Source organism: Rattus rattus, chromosome 3 (genome assembly GCF_011064425.1).
Source record: "Rattus rattus isolate New Zealand chromosome 3, Rrattus_CSIRO_v1, whole genome shotgun sequence".
Classification (NCBI taxonomy): Eukaryota; Metazoa; Chordata; class Mammalia; order Rodentia; family Muridae; genus Rattus; species Rattus rattus.
Window position 1 is genome coordinate 178,835,478 of NC_046156.1, and position 14,015 is coordinate 178,849,492.

Here is a 14,015-nt window from a genome sequence, read left to right on the forward strand (position 1 = left end):
ATTTCAAATTGTTATAAGCAATTCATCCCAATCTTTGGAAGCGACATTCTTTAGGCTAACTCTAGGAGGCATTTCTGGATTATTCCCAGTGCTGAGTTACCTTTCTGAATGTTTTAAGTTAATTTCTCATTCCCTATGCTCTTAAAGGTGAAGTTTCGTGGTTTCCCCACTCTTTTCTCCTGCCTTTTGCTGCAGACATTTCTTTAGCTCCTTTGTGAGCTGATTTCTTTTCGTTCCTTTCTTTACTTTTCCTGTAACTTTCCAATTACTTTGGGGGCCTTTTTTGTGCAGACTCACCTGCAGCCTATTCTTTCTAGGCTCAGTAATTAAGAGTGCTTGCAAAAACGAACCTTTAGCACAGTTGTTGGTTCTTGGTAAAGCCAATTAAAAATGTTACATATTTGAAGAGACAAAAATACACAAACACTTCTTGTAACTACATGTTGACACCTCTTCCTGTGACTCACGGGAATTTTAATTTAGTTATGACTCTGTTCGTACTATCAGGTGGTCGTGTGATGGGGTGTCACGAAGTACACATGATGACACAGCCATTTATAGTTGTAGCGCCAAAGCTGGTAGGAATAAAATCACTCAAGAGGGTGGTATAGAAAGACAGCATTGAGTCTGAGGAATAATTATTGGCATAAGTAATTAAGGTCATTTATATAGAATACAAATGGTCAGGTTGTTCTAAGAGACATGGTCTCTTTGTACTATGTCCCCAGCCAGCAGTACCCATTAATGAATTATGTGCATAAAGATGACCCAGAAGACACTTTAAGTGTCTTTTGGATCACGTCAGTGAGATTAACATATATTTAGTGTAAAAGAGACATGGAGAGCTTGAGGGCACCATGGAGATAATTGTTTCCAATCCTCTCATTTCACAGATGAGAAGAAGCCCAGAGTGGCGAATTCATTTTCACAGGTTTTACATCTAGTTAGTAAATGTCAGGGATAAAGCCAGTTCTCTGAATTCTTAATGAACAGTCTTTCCATTATTACCAATGCCACCCTACTGTTTGGTATTGTTTATTACTCTTTTGTATTTACCAATCCTTGGGGCATGAATCTGTATTTCTCTTAACGATAATAATTTATAAGCCAGGGAAATCATTTTTTTGACATTTCTGGTTAAAGAGGCACTGTGGCTAGAAAGAGAACTTTTCGTTCTGGACACAGAAGTATACTCCACAGAGACTGAAGCTGGGTTTGGAGCCTGGCAACTCAGAACACCTTCTCAAGCTTTCATGGGGAAGTTAATCACACTTCTCACAGTGTGGGCTAGGAGACAGTTCGCTGTGCATCTAACCCGAATCCATCCATGCTTGAAAAAATAAATACCTTGGTTTTCCTCTTCCTCCTCTTCCTACTCCTCTTCCTTCTCTCACCTCTCTTTAATGCAATCATTCTTTTCACCTGAAACATTATCTTCTCACAATGCCTCTTTTTCACTAATATATGTTAATCTTACTGACATATAGAGTAATCCTTAGGCTGAGTTTTGGTTTTGTCTCTTTCTATTGAAATAGTATTAAAGACATAAAAGATAATGATTTCATTAAAGTTTTGCAAGCTGATACAGAAATGAGTAAACTTATATAACCAAAATTAATTCAATCTAGTGATTCATTCCTTGATTGTCATAAAAGTCTCATAATATATTTGTATTATGTTGGCTGTTACAACATGGATGTTGAATGCCCCCACAATAAGATAACTTAAGTCTTGCACCCCACAAATGGAGAATAAGGAGGTTGGAGAGCCTTGAAGATGTGAGGCCTGATAGGAGATTATTAGCCACTTTAGCCTCACTCTGGAAGTGTGTAGTTGAATGTTTAGATTTTCTCCTTTGCTTCCTGGCTAGAGGATCTTCGCTGTTGCCTTCCCTTTTTATTCTTTATTTTTAATACACATGTGACAGTGATTTGTTATCTCATCAAGGGCCTAAAAGTAAAGGGTTTGACTGTTCAAGACTCAGAACTTCTAAAACCAGAATTGCCATGAGCCAAATACATTTTTATATGTATACATTAAAAGTTTTAAGGGCTTCTTATGGTGACAAAAAGCAGACTAACAGAGTAACCATGCTTTTAAGCAATTTTTTAAATTTTTATATTCAGACAATTTCCTGGCCTTAAGTGGGTAAGGGAGCCTGCTGCTTGCATAAAGTAAAATTAGTTCCTTAACGCCATTTAAAACTAGAACATTATTAAATGTTATTTCTGTATCCAGAGAAGCGGCAGAGAACATGAAAGTGCTGTGAATACAATCACTATTAAGAGTCAGTATTTGCCTCTAGCAGAGCGTTGTTATAAAATCATAAAGTGCTATCCTAGAGAGCAAGGATTAATGTTTTCATATTAATTCATGTAGTGATTTCAATAATGATGATAATATTAGTACTGACATAAACGGAAACAGTTTTTGTTAAGGTATTTTAATAAACTATATGCCCTATATGCCCTGATGCTTTTGAAATTAAAATGTTTTTTCAGAAAATTTCTAGAAGTCCTCAGAATTAATAGAAACTTGGAATGCAAGAAAACCAAGCAAAGATCCTCCTCTCCCCAGGTAAAATCAATATGTTCTATTGTTAGACATGAATAAAACTATTCTCAGAGACTGCTTGACTGCTCTCCGCCCTCCGTGGAGAATGGGGAGCAGGGATCAGTGCCATTAGCCTGATGTCAAAGAGTGTCCACTAGCAACTGAAACAACAGATTGAAAAAACTATGCTAATAATATTTCTAAGTATACAACTAATTATTCAAGCTTAAATATTCTGCCAGTCTGTTAATACAACTATGTTCTGATAACTTTGGTATACCTCATGGTTTTTAACTCTCCTTTGTAGTAATTAAAGTTTTACACTAATTTCCTAAAATAATCAATATCTTAATTTTAAAGCATAAGTACATGCTTCAAAATTTTAAAACTGTTTTTAAAATCTGCAACTAGGTTATAATTATATGATACACTATAAACATTAATCATATTTATCCATTTTAAAGTAACATGGGATATTTCTAGATAATATAAGACCACTAAATATTTTCACCAATATTTTCATAGCAAAACATACAAGATCGTTCTGTTTTATTTATAAATACATGTAGTATTTCCAAGCTGTTCAGTTAATGATAGTGAAGAATTTACACTTCTGAGAAAACCACAAGAGCTTACTATAGAAAACACATGAAATTTATTATAACTATTTTCTAAAGCAGAAAATGCTTTGTGGCCTGGAAAAAAATTATAATCCACTTAAGCCTCAATTTCTCCACCTTTAGAATTTGTAAACTAATTCTTTTAGTCTTAGTATTTGCTGGAGGAATTCCTGAAATTCTGTGAAGTATCATGTACTTAAAAACCTCCATGTAATGCTAATGTTTTCTATTCAAGAATATGAAATACATGTATGAAGATCTGCAGGAGATCTAATACAACAGGCATGCGCAACGATGCCTCTGTTACAGCAGATGCAATCAAAGGAAAGCAATGTGAAGCCTGGGTTTGCTATTTGGTGCCAAAATGGCCCATAAATCCAATATTCTAAAGTGAGAAAACAAAGCTCAAAGCCTCTATGTAACATTGACAAAGCTGAAGATAAATATTGCTCATGTCAGACACACTCACCTACATTATGTTCATTTATCTAGTATTTTGGCTTGCCGAATATAGAGATTAAATATGGAAGACTTTGTCCATCCTGCTAATTAAATATTTGACCTTTTCATCATCAAAATAGTTTGCACATATAGAAAACATTGGGATAATAATTCCACCTTTCCAGATAGGATGCTAGATTATTTGTTTTGAAATGATAATAAAAATCATGTGATTCCCAAAAACTCCTGAAGATGAAGCCCACTGGTCCTGGAACATAAGACAGTTTTTTTCACATGATTGCTGGTCAGTTTGCTAATTTCATATGTGTGGAATATGATTTGATATCTCTTGATCTCTGGATTTTAATACCTAAATTGTGGCTTGAGAAAGAGACAATCTTCTTTCTTTTGTTGTCTAAGCTAGAGTTATCCATCTTGCTCTTCACAGTATTCTTGGGAACTATTTTGTTACATGTATTGGTGATTTATGCCCACTTTATTTGCCCACCTTGTAATGACTTGTTTTGTGGCAATATAGTTTGCTGCCAAAAATAGAGAGAATACGAGAGAAAAATTATCTAAACAGAAGTCATGTTCTTCTTTGAATTACTGGATTAAAAAGCTCTGAAAATTTTTACACTAAAAACACATTTGTGTTAATGTGATTTGAACGGCACTAATAATCAGATGGGTAGCTTAACACTTCAAATGCATATACCCTCTTTCCTAAAATTCTTCCTTTTCCATTTTTTGATTCTTTAGAATTGTGTAGGTTTAGATTTTTTGGCAGCATGTGAACTAGAGCTAAACTTTAAATGATTTTATAATATTTTATATGATATGATATGGTATTTCATGTGATATTGTTCAGAATTCAAATACAAATGATTTTCATGGTAATTACACATATATTTCATCAATCTAACGAAGTTTACAACTAAGGATTCTGAATTACCTATAAGAGCAAGAAATACCCATTTGTGTACTAGTTTTATTAAATATGTGTTTTCTCTAACATATTTGTATAAGACAGGAATAATGGGTCACCCTCACCAAGAACTACTTGTTCTATTAAGGAAAACCGTCAGAGTCAGGGTTTTAACATGACTTCCTTCCTTCTAAACCAAGTTAACTGGAGTTGGAGAGACAACTCATTACCTGAGGTAGGAGTCCATGCACCCACTGATAAATCTGGATATTGTAATGAGTGCCTATCATCCTAACGTGGAAGCCAGAGTGAAGATAAACTTGGGGATCCATTTCTTAAAGAAAAAAAAGGTTGTACTGAAAATGTTTGAGAAAGTGTCTCTGTCCTTCCTTGCCTGCTAAAGGCACCTTCTATTGGTTAAAATAAAAAGTTTACGACCTATATCAAAATGTAGAGTAGAAGGTTGGACATCTGACAGACAGACAGGAACTCTGGTACAGAGCTAGGTACAGAATATTGCCACCCAGACTTGGAGGAAATCAAACTTATGAAACTGAGAAGCAGCAACCAGCCCTATGGCAGACACGAGATAGTATATGGGGTTACTATAAGTTAAATGCTAATTGGGGATCAAGCCTAACATAAGGCCTAGGCATAAATAAATAATACATCTCCATGCCCTAATTCTGAGGCTGGGATGGGCTCAGAAAAGCTCAAGCAGTTATATAAGGTGGATAAACTCCACATATGGCCATCACATCTACACGTACCTGTGGACATACACATGCCTGTCACACATATGCAAACTAACATACTTTAATATACTGAAACCTAGTGTCAATTTCCTTCAAGTTTATGGTAAGTTTTCTGATATTCTAAGATTTGCCAGATTTTTCTCATAGTGCTTGGAACTGAATCCTGCACAAGCCAGACAAGTGCTGTAACACCAAGCTATGTTGCAATATCCCACCTTCTTAAAGTATATTTCTACAGTTATTGACAGTCCGTTTTTGTTAAATACTTAAAAACATTGTGTAGAAAATATCTGGATAAACTAAGTGCTCATGAAATCAAATCACAAGAACTTAGGATAAGCCGGAAAACAACGTGACACAATGATCATATTCTGCTTGCACTCCAAGAGACTAATTAGGTGCCTACATCCTTTGCAGGGTCCAGCCATGATGTGATACCCCAGCATGATCTTTCCACTCCTAGGACTAACTTATCTCGACAATTTGCTTTTTGCTTAAGGCAATTCCCAATGTAGTAAAATAATTTTACACTTTGATCAGAAATTATAGGGACACAGATGAGGACTAGCCTCTACAAACAGACACCTCTCAATGCCAGTTGAACGCGATGTGACTATTCTACAAGGCATCTTGGCATAACAATGGCATCTTTTACTGGTAAAGTTTCCTCTTTACCACAGTTAAAGTTGTCTTTTGCTAGGAACTTTAATCTCCCTCATCGCTTCTTTTTCTGTGTTTCGTCACTGCATTGCTGTCTGTGTTTCAACCTTTAAGAGTTTTGCTATTATCTTAGGAGGTAGAGCTCTGAGCTAGAAGTCACTAATCTAGCAATCTGAATCCAAAGCATGTGAAGTGTTTCTGAAAAATAATGTTTAAATGATTCACTGACTTCTAGGATCCTCTCTAAATATCACTAAAGAAAACCCTATAATACTGGAGTTGACCGTTACTTTTATTAAGTATGCCAACTTAAGAATTTTAAAAGAGCTTTACACAGTTATTTAAGCGACCTTTCAAATATTTCTTTCAATAATCGTAGTATTAACTTAGAACAATCTTTGAAAGTATGCTACTTGAAAAAATTTTCATGAATTTAGGATATTTTATGATGTAATTATCTGAAAATGCAGCATTTAAGTAAAATAATAGTATATTTAAATAAAAATGAAAACACCATATATTAGTCTGGTTTATAGATTTTATTTATCTACCATAATCTTATTTGTGCTTTAAAATTTTTGACTGGAAATATAACCATTTTTTTTTAAAATAGTATTTTTCTCACTTCACATATTCTTGAGAGAAATTTCTGACTGAAAAAAGTTCGTTATAATATTATTTATGAACCATAAATTATAGTTCAGTTTTACACAAACTTTCACTGAAAATGAAAGGAAAAATCTGTGTTTGGCCTTTAGAATAAATGGTTATATCATAACTGAAAAGTTAGGCTAAGTAAAGTAATTATTTGTATACATACAAATATTTTATATTTGAGATCCATATAAGAGCTTTAATGACAGTGATATCTGTGTTCATGAAAATACATTCCTCTAATAATGTATGGATCATTTTCAGCTTTTGGTAGAAGATCAGTGCACTTGAGGCACCGAGATAATGTGATTTGAATACAGCTCTACTCTGTACTCTATTCTTCTTTGCATCATGTCTCTCACCGTTCCCATGTTCCATTTCCTTATACTGTGAGGGCATCTGAAAACTTAATGGTTCTCCTCTTCTTACTGGGTGAAGCACAAGTGGCCTGAGATCTCACATGGACTCAGTGATTCACACAGTGCAGGGATTCCCAAGGAAAACCCAAGCATTTTGCTGCCTCTCAGTGTTAGTTTTACATCTCCGGCAGAGGATACTATTCTCTTACTTTAATCTTGTTCTCTAACATCTTCCCTGTGGAAAGAATTATTGGCAGGTCACAGAATTGTCAACTCCTCAGCCAGTTTCAGCAGAATGACTACATTCTCCTATATTTTTGGTTGTGACCCTAGCCTTTACCACCTGAGCCATCTCTCCAGCCCAACATCACTACATTCTCATTGGTGGAGTGGGAAGAGAAATGATGTGTGTGTCCTGTTCTCTTTCCATTATCATGGTCTGGAGGAGAGACACGCATGTGGCACACATTCAAACATCCAGATAAGAAAGCAGGTAAGTAGAATCTGGGATCTTGTGAAAAATACGAGACTATAAGTCACACCCCAAACTTAATTTGGGACAGAAATTTGTGGTCTGACCCAAGAATACTTATTTTCAAGAACTCAGTAAATATAACACAAAACAAAAGAATGGAAAGCATCCCTGCTGGCGTTCCACACTGACCTGGCTTCTGAGCCACAAAGTTTGTTTCTGAAGACGCTGGGTTCGATCACATCTTGTATAAAGATAGCATTTGCCCAGCATAGGTTCCCCCATCCACAAACATCCTGCAAGAGTCTGTAGATATTCCTTCCTTACGTAATATTTATGCCAATTAACACTGTACTCTTACTAGAGTTAGTTCAAATGAAACTTAACACCAAACAAGAGGCCATTTTTACTTTTTTTAAAAAATATTTCTGCATGTTACTGACGCTTGCTAAAAATGCCAAGGTAATTCTATTATTGTCACTTTTGCAGTCTATATACATAACAGACACTGCATGTTTAGCTCAGTGAGGTCAACATAGTCCCTCTCAGCCTAACTGTGTCATTTGTACTTCGCATGTCACCTTTGTCTGGGATTCAGTCAGACTTTGCTTGATGTTCTTGAACAGTCATTTTCATACTGGTGTTCTCTATGTAGGGCTCAGCGTAATGTCTTCTCTTTATTTACCCTTCACATATCTTAAATACAATTTCTTCTTCTTTTCACCCCATTATATTGAACATAAATAATATACAAAAATATTACAATGTCTTGTCCTGCTGCTACATTTCATTTATTGCACTTAAAATTAAGGGTCTTCATGACATGGAGTTTCCTGAGTCTTGTTACTAGTGGTTTTGCTTTCCTTTTTGTTATTGGATTTTTTTTATATACATCTCAAATGTTATTCCCTTTCCTGGTTTCCTGGCCATAAGCCCCCTATCTAATGGCCCTCCTCATTCTTCTATAAGGGTGACCCCTTCTTCCTGCCTCCCTCCCCTGACATTCCCCTACATTGGGGGTCCAGCCTTGGCAGGACCAACAGCATCTCCTCCCATTGGGGCCTAACATGGCCCATCCTCAGCTACATATGCAGCTCGAGCCATAGGTCTGTTCATGTGTAAACTTTGGGTAGTAGTTTAGTCCCTGGGAGCTTTGGTTGGTTGCTATTGTTCCTATGGCATTGCAAGCCCCTCACAAGAAAGCTGTTATCAGGCGAATGTCAGCATGCACTTCTTGGTTTCATCAATAGTGTTTAGGTTTGGAGGCTGGACAGATATATATATACACATATATGCACACAGCATACACATATATGCTGGATCACCAGGTGAGGAAAGCTCTGAATGGCCATTCCATCAGTCTCTGCTCCAAACTTTTCATCCCTATCTCCTCCTATGAATATTTTCATATTTTTATTCCTCCTTTTAAGAAAGACTGAAGCATCCACATTTGGTCATCCTTCTTCTTGAGCTTCATGTGGCCTGTAGATTGTATCTTGGGTAATTAGAGCTTTTGGGCTAATATCCACTTATCAGTGAGTACATACCATGCATGTTTTCTTGTGATTGGGTTACCTCACTCAGGATGATTTTTCCTAGTTACATCCATTTGCCTATAAATTTCATGAAGTCATTGTTTTTGATAGCTGAGTAGTAAGTATTCCATTGTGTAGATGTACCCCATTTTCTGTATCCATTTCACTGTTGAAGGACATCTGGGTCCTTTCCAGCTTCTGGCTATTATAATTAAGCCTGCTATGAACATAGTGGAGCATGTGTCCTTCTTGTATGTTGGAAATCATTTGGGCATATACCCAGGAGTGGTATAGGTGGGTCCTCAGGTAGTAGTATATCCAATATTCTGAGGAACCTCCAGACTGATTTCCAGAGTGGTTGTACCAGCTTGTATCCTACCAACAATGGAGGAGTGTTCCTCTTTCTACACATCCTCGCCAGCATCTGTTGTCACCTGAGTTTTTGGTTTTAGCCATTCTGACTGGTGTGAGGTGGAATCTCACGGTTGTTTTGATTTGCATTTCCCTTATGACTAAGGATGTTGAACATTTCTTTAGGTACTTCTCAGCTATTTGATATTCCTCAGCTGATAATTATTTGTTTAGCTCTGTGCTCCATTTTTTAATAGGGTTGTTTGGCTCTCTGGAGTCTAACTTCTTTAGTTATTTGCATATGTTGGATATTAGCCCTTTATTGGATGTAGGATTGGTAGAGAGATCATTTTTATAAGAGTGTACTTTGCCTTACAGAAACTTTGTAGTTTTATGAGGTCCCATTTGTTGATTCTTGATCTTAAAGCATAAGCCATTGGTGTTTTGTTCAGGAAATTTTTCCCAGTGCCCATGTGTTCAAGGCTTCTATCAGTTTGAGTGTATCTGGTTTTATGTGGAGGTCCTTGATCCACTTGGACTTGAGCTTTGTACAGGGCAATAAGAATTGACCAATTTGCATTCTTCTACATGCTGAGAGATGGTTCAGTGGTTAAGGACACTCACTGCTCTTCCAGAGGTCCTGAGTTCAACTCCCACCAACTACACAGTGGCTCACAACCGTCTCTAATGGGACTTGATGCCCTCTGTTGGTGGTTTCGTTTTCTTATTCACAATTATTGAACTCCAAGAAGCTTCTGAAGGGACAGCCCTGTGTCTATTTGTCTATTATTTCTCAGCCTCTCATAACAGATGAAACATAAGTAAACATTCAATCAATATACATTTACTAGATAGATTTTTTCTATACTCAATACACACATTATTTTCCTCTGATGACTACTTGGATCTCACCAACTCAGTGTATGGGATTTTATTTGTTCCATGTGCCTATTTATAATGCTGATGTTGCTGTATTTGTGCTAGTAATTCTATCAGCAAATCTTTATGATTTCTTTGATCATAGACCCTGCAGCCTAGGTATGGCTGTATCCTATCTCCCTTGCTGTTATGGCTTATTTATCTTAAGGATAATTGTGATTGCATGGTGTTGATCTCTGCCCATTGGTGACACTAATGTACTTTAGTCTGCTTCCCCATGCTCCCAGTGTTCTGACTAGACAAACTCAAGTTACAGGCCAGATAAATGAATGCATCTATTCCACTGGGGGCTCCTATTAGGAGGCTGTGTCCTTGTACATCAGCTTCTACAGTATTAAAATGCTTTTAAGTATCTTTATATTTTAGTATATAAAAAGATCATTAAGTGCATTAAAATCAAATGTTTAAAAGATATTCGTAGATTATAATAAAACAAAATTTCTAATATTTCTAAAGGACACTCATAGATACATAGAACAGATCTAAAGTAAGAAGCTGTCATGTGGTTCAGGACACACAGAAACTGCAAAGTACTAAAGAAGGTTTATTGAGAATGAATCTCTATCACTTTGCATATTTCTGCAATTATAGATACAAGCAACAAACACGTGGGGAATGTAAACACGGGATAGTGAGAACTAGAGCAGAAATTATTATTGAGGAAAAAAACTATTATTTCTTTTTATAAACATTACATATAAAAATAGAACATCTTACCTTTTTTTTCTTTGCTTCAAATTTTTATTTACTTCAGTATGTACAACAACACGAAAACATTCTATTATCCAGGTGAGAAAGTAAAATATCATTCTTCTACTTGTTCTCTCAGAAGCCCAATTTGAAGCACTTCAAGTAACTACATTAAATTAAGCTCATTCTATATAATGTTATTTGTATGTATGTTTATAAGGCTAACTTTTTGGCACTGAATAACCAATTGGTGTGCTTATACAAATCGAATTATATTCATGTTTTAGGAATATTTATAAAAATTATGAAAAGGGGTCATGAATTTGAAAGAGGCAAGTAGGATTATATGGGATAATTTGAAGGGAGCAAAAGTAAAATGGGAACTGATATAATTATATTCTCAAAAATAAAATAAATAATTGAGAATAAAACCAGCACAAGCTTGCCGCATTCCCGTTCTCCTGTGTACATGTCTGGCTTAGATTCTCAGGCTTAGGATGTTCCTGACCTGATAAAATTTGTAGTACAACAAATTTCACATACTTGAATATGAAATACAGTTCAAGAAATAGAGCAGACAGTGTATCTTCATGGAAATTATCTGGGTTTCTTAATTCATATTCATATCTTCAGTGATAAAGAGAAGAAGAAAATGTTTACAAATTATGAAAGAAACTACATGGAATGGAATTTTTCTTTTTTTGTGGGAGCAACAAATCTCACTTGTTTTACTGTTTCTTGAAAAGAATCCTAAGCAACATATAGGTGTCAACACTTACTTATGTAACCACTGAGCTGGCATGATTTTTCTAAGTTCAACATTACCATACCTTCAATCAATAATTCTGAAGAGAAATGCTAATACAACACAGGACAATTTACTCATGTTGTTATAAAGAAGAGCTGTGAGGTAGGATGCTAACATTTCCTTCTCAGTTTTTACAAAATGCCAGCATGGTTTAAAAGGATCATGAACAGTTCTACAAATCGTTCCTGTTTATTTCTCTAGTTATATAGTGTTGTTTCATTATGTAATTAAAGAGCCACAATTAATGCTCTGGATGCTTCATGAGGCAGGAAGTTCCACCAGGCTGTGAAGCAGAACATACTGCCTATCAACTCAAAACATTGCTTCAGCCCTGTTGACAGTCACATTGAAAATCCATCCTTTAATTCCAGGAGGGAAGTGATCAATCTCACACAAGAAGAAGGATGATCAAAGAGCAGATGCTTTAGTCCTTCTTAGAAGGGGGAACAAAAATATTAATAGGAGGAAATACGGAGACAAAGGTTGGAGCAGAGACTGAAGGAAAGGCCATCCAGAGACTGCCGCACCTGGGGATCCAGCCCACATACAGACACCAAACCTAGGCAATATTGCTGATGCCAAGAAGTGCGTGCTGACCAGAGCCTGACATAGCTGTCTCCCGAGAGGCTCTGCCAGATCTTAACAAATACAGAGGCAGACACTCACAGCCAACCATTGAACAGAGAGTGGGGTCTCGATTGGAGGAATAAGAGAAAGGATTGAAGGAGCTGAAGGAGCTCGCAACCCCATAAGAACAGCAATACCAACCAACCGGAGCTCCCAGAGACTAAACCACCATCCAAAGAGTACACATGGACAGACCCATGGCTCCAGCTGCATGTGTAGCAGAGGATGGCCTTGTTGGTCACCAATGGGAGGAGAAGCCCTTGATACTGCAAAGGCTACCCCCAGCCCCCAATGTAGGGGAATGTCAGGGAGGGCAGGTGAGAATGGGTGTGTGGTTGGGAAGAGGGAACACCCTCATAGAAGAAGGGGGAAGGTGTGGGGATAGGAGGTTTATGGACAGGAAACTGGGAAAGGGGATAACATTTGAAATGTAAATGAAACAATATTCAATAGAAATAAATTAAAAAATGAAATTGAATCTAAGATGACATCACTCACACTTAGTCGATAACTACCAAAGCACTGCTTTCAGAATTGTTCTGTGCCATGGTGAAAGCCCTTACATTCCAGTGCCTTTGACACAGGAACGTCTCTGCATGCCGTCCAAAGAGGACCATAATCACAATGCCAGAGACAAAATCTTTATCTACAATGGTGTACTATCAGCAAGGTATGCTAGGGCACTGGTGGCACAAAGCTTGTGGGATTAATCAATAATTGATTTAGCGTAAGATCTAAGCCATGACATGGAACCCCTATCCAACACTGCCTGGGTGATGAAGAAATTGAGAATAAATAATCAAGGGACCTCAAATAAAACAAGATACTACTGCTCTAAACAAAGTTCCAGCATGCATAGTGTCCTGACAGGTCTGTACTAGGTCCTCTGGACTTACATTGTGTCTTTCAGTTTAGTAGTTTTACTGAATACCTATGTGTGAATGAGCAGTCTGCATCTTGTTCCTTCTCTTGACCTCTTTTCACTCTGTTGGTTTGTCTTGTTCAAGATCAATGTGATGGTTTTGTTTTATCTTTTTTTGTTTTATTTTTCTGAGATGAATGAATGAATGAATGAAAACCTAGCCTCTTGGGTAAAGGCTAACAACAGAACTGTCATTTGTAACTACTGGGAGGGGAAAAAATCAGTTCTTTTCAATAGAATGGCAATAAAATGAATGTATCAACCACTCTAGGGCAGTTCTCATTTTCAGGAGGTGTTGACCAACAGTCCTATAATGGACTCCACAGTTGGCTTCCCTACCCCCATGGCTTTCGTGGGTTTTGTTGTTATATTGGCTTTTTTTGTTTTTAGAGAAAGAACTTAAAGTTGAGTGTGTGGGTTGGGAGGGGGAGCAGACCTGAAAGGACTTGAGGAGGAGACAAATATAATCCAAATATATTTAAATTTAAAAATTGTTTTAAATAATAAGATAATGAAATCATAGCTTAATGCGGTTTTGTCTCTTTCAACTTCTCTAATATAAGTTTAATATGGCAGTCACTTCCATGAAATCACTGGCACAGGAGTGAGAGACAGCAGCTGTACACATGACTTTAAAGACTGGAGATTGTGATGAGTTTCGTTCAAATAGGAGCAGCCTATCATTAGCTAAGTGTATGGAT

At 36.7% G+C, this 14,015-nt stretch overlaps 1 protein-coding gene across 1 annotated transcript in view; it reads right to left on the reverse strand.

The window, feature by feature from the left end:
- Hcn1 (hyperpolarization activated cyclic nucleotide gated potassium channel 1) overlaps window positions 1-14,015 on the reverse strand; it is a 376,001-nt gene that overhangs the window by 85,935 nt on the left and 276,051 nt on the right. The window lies entirely within an intron of this gene.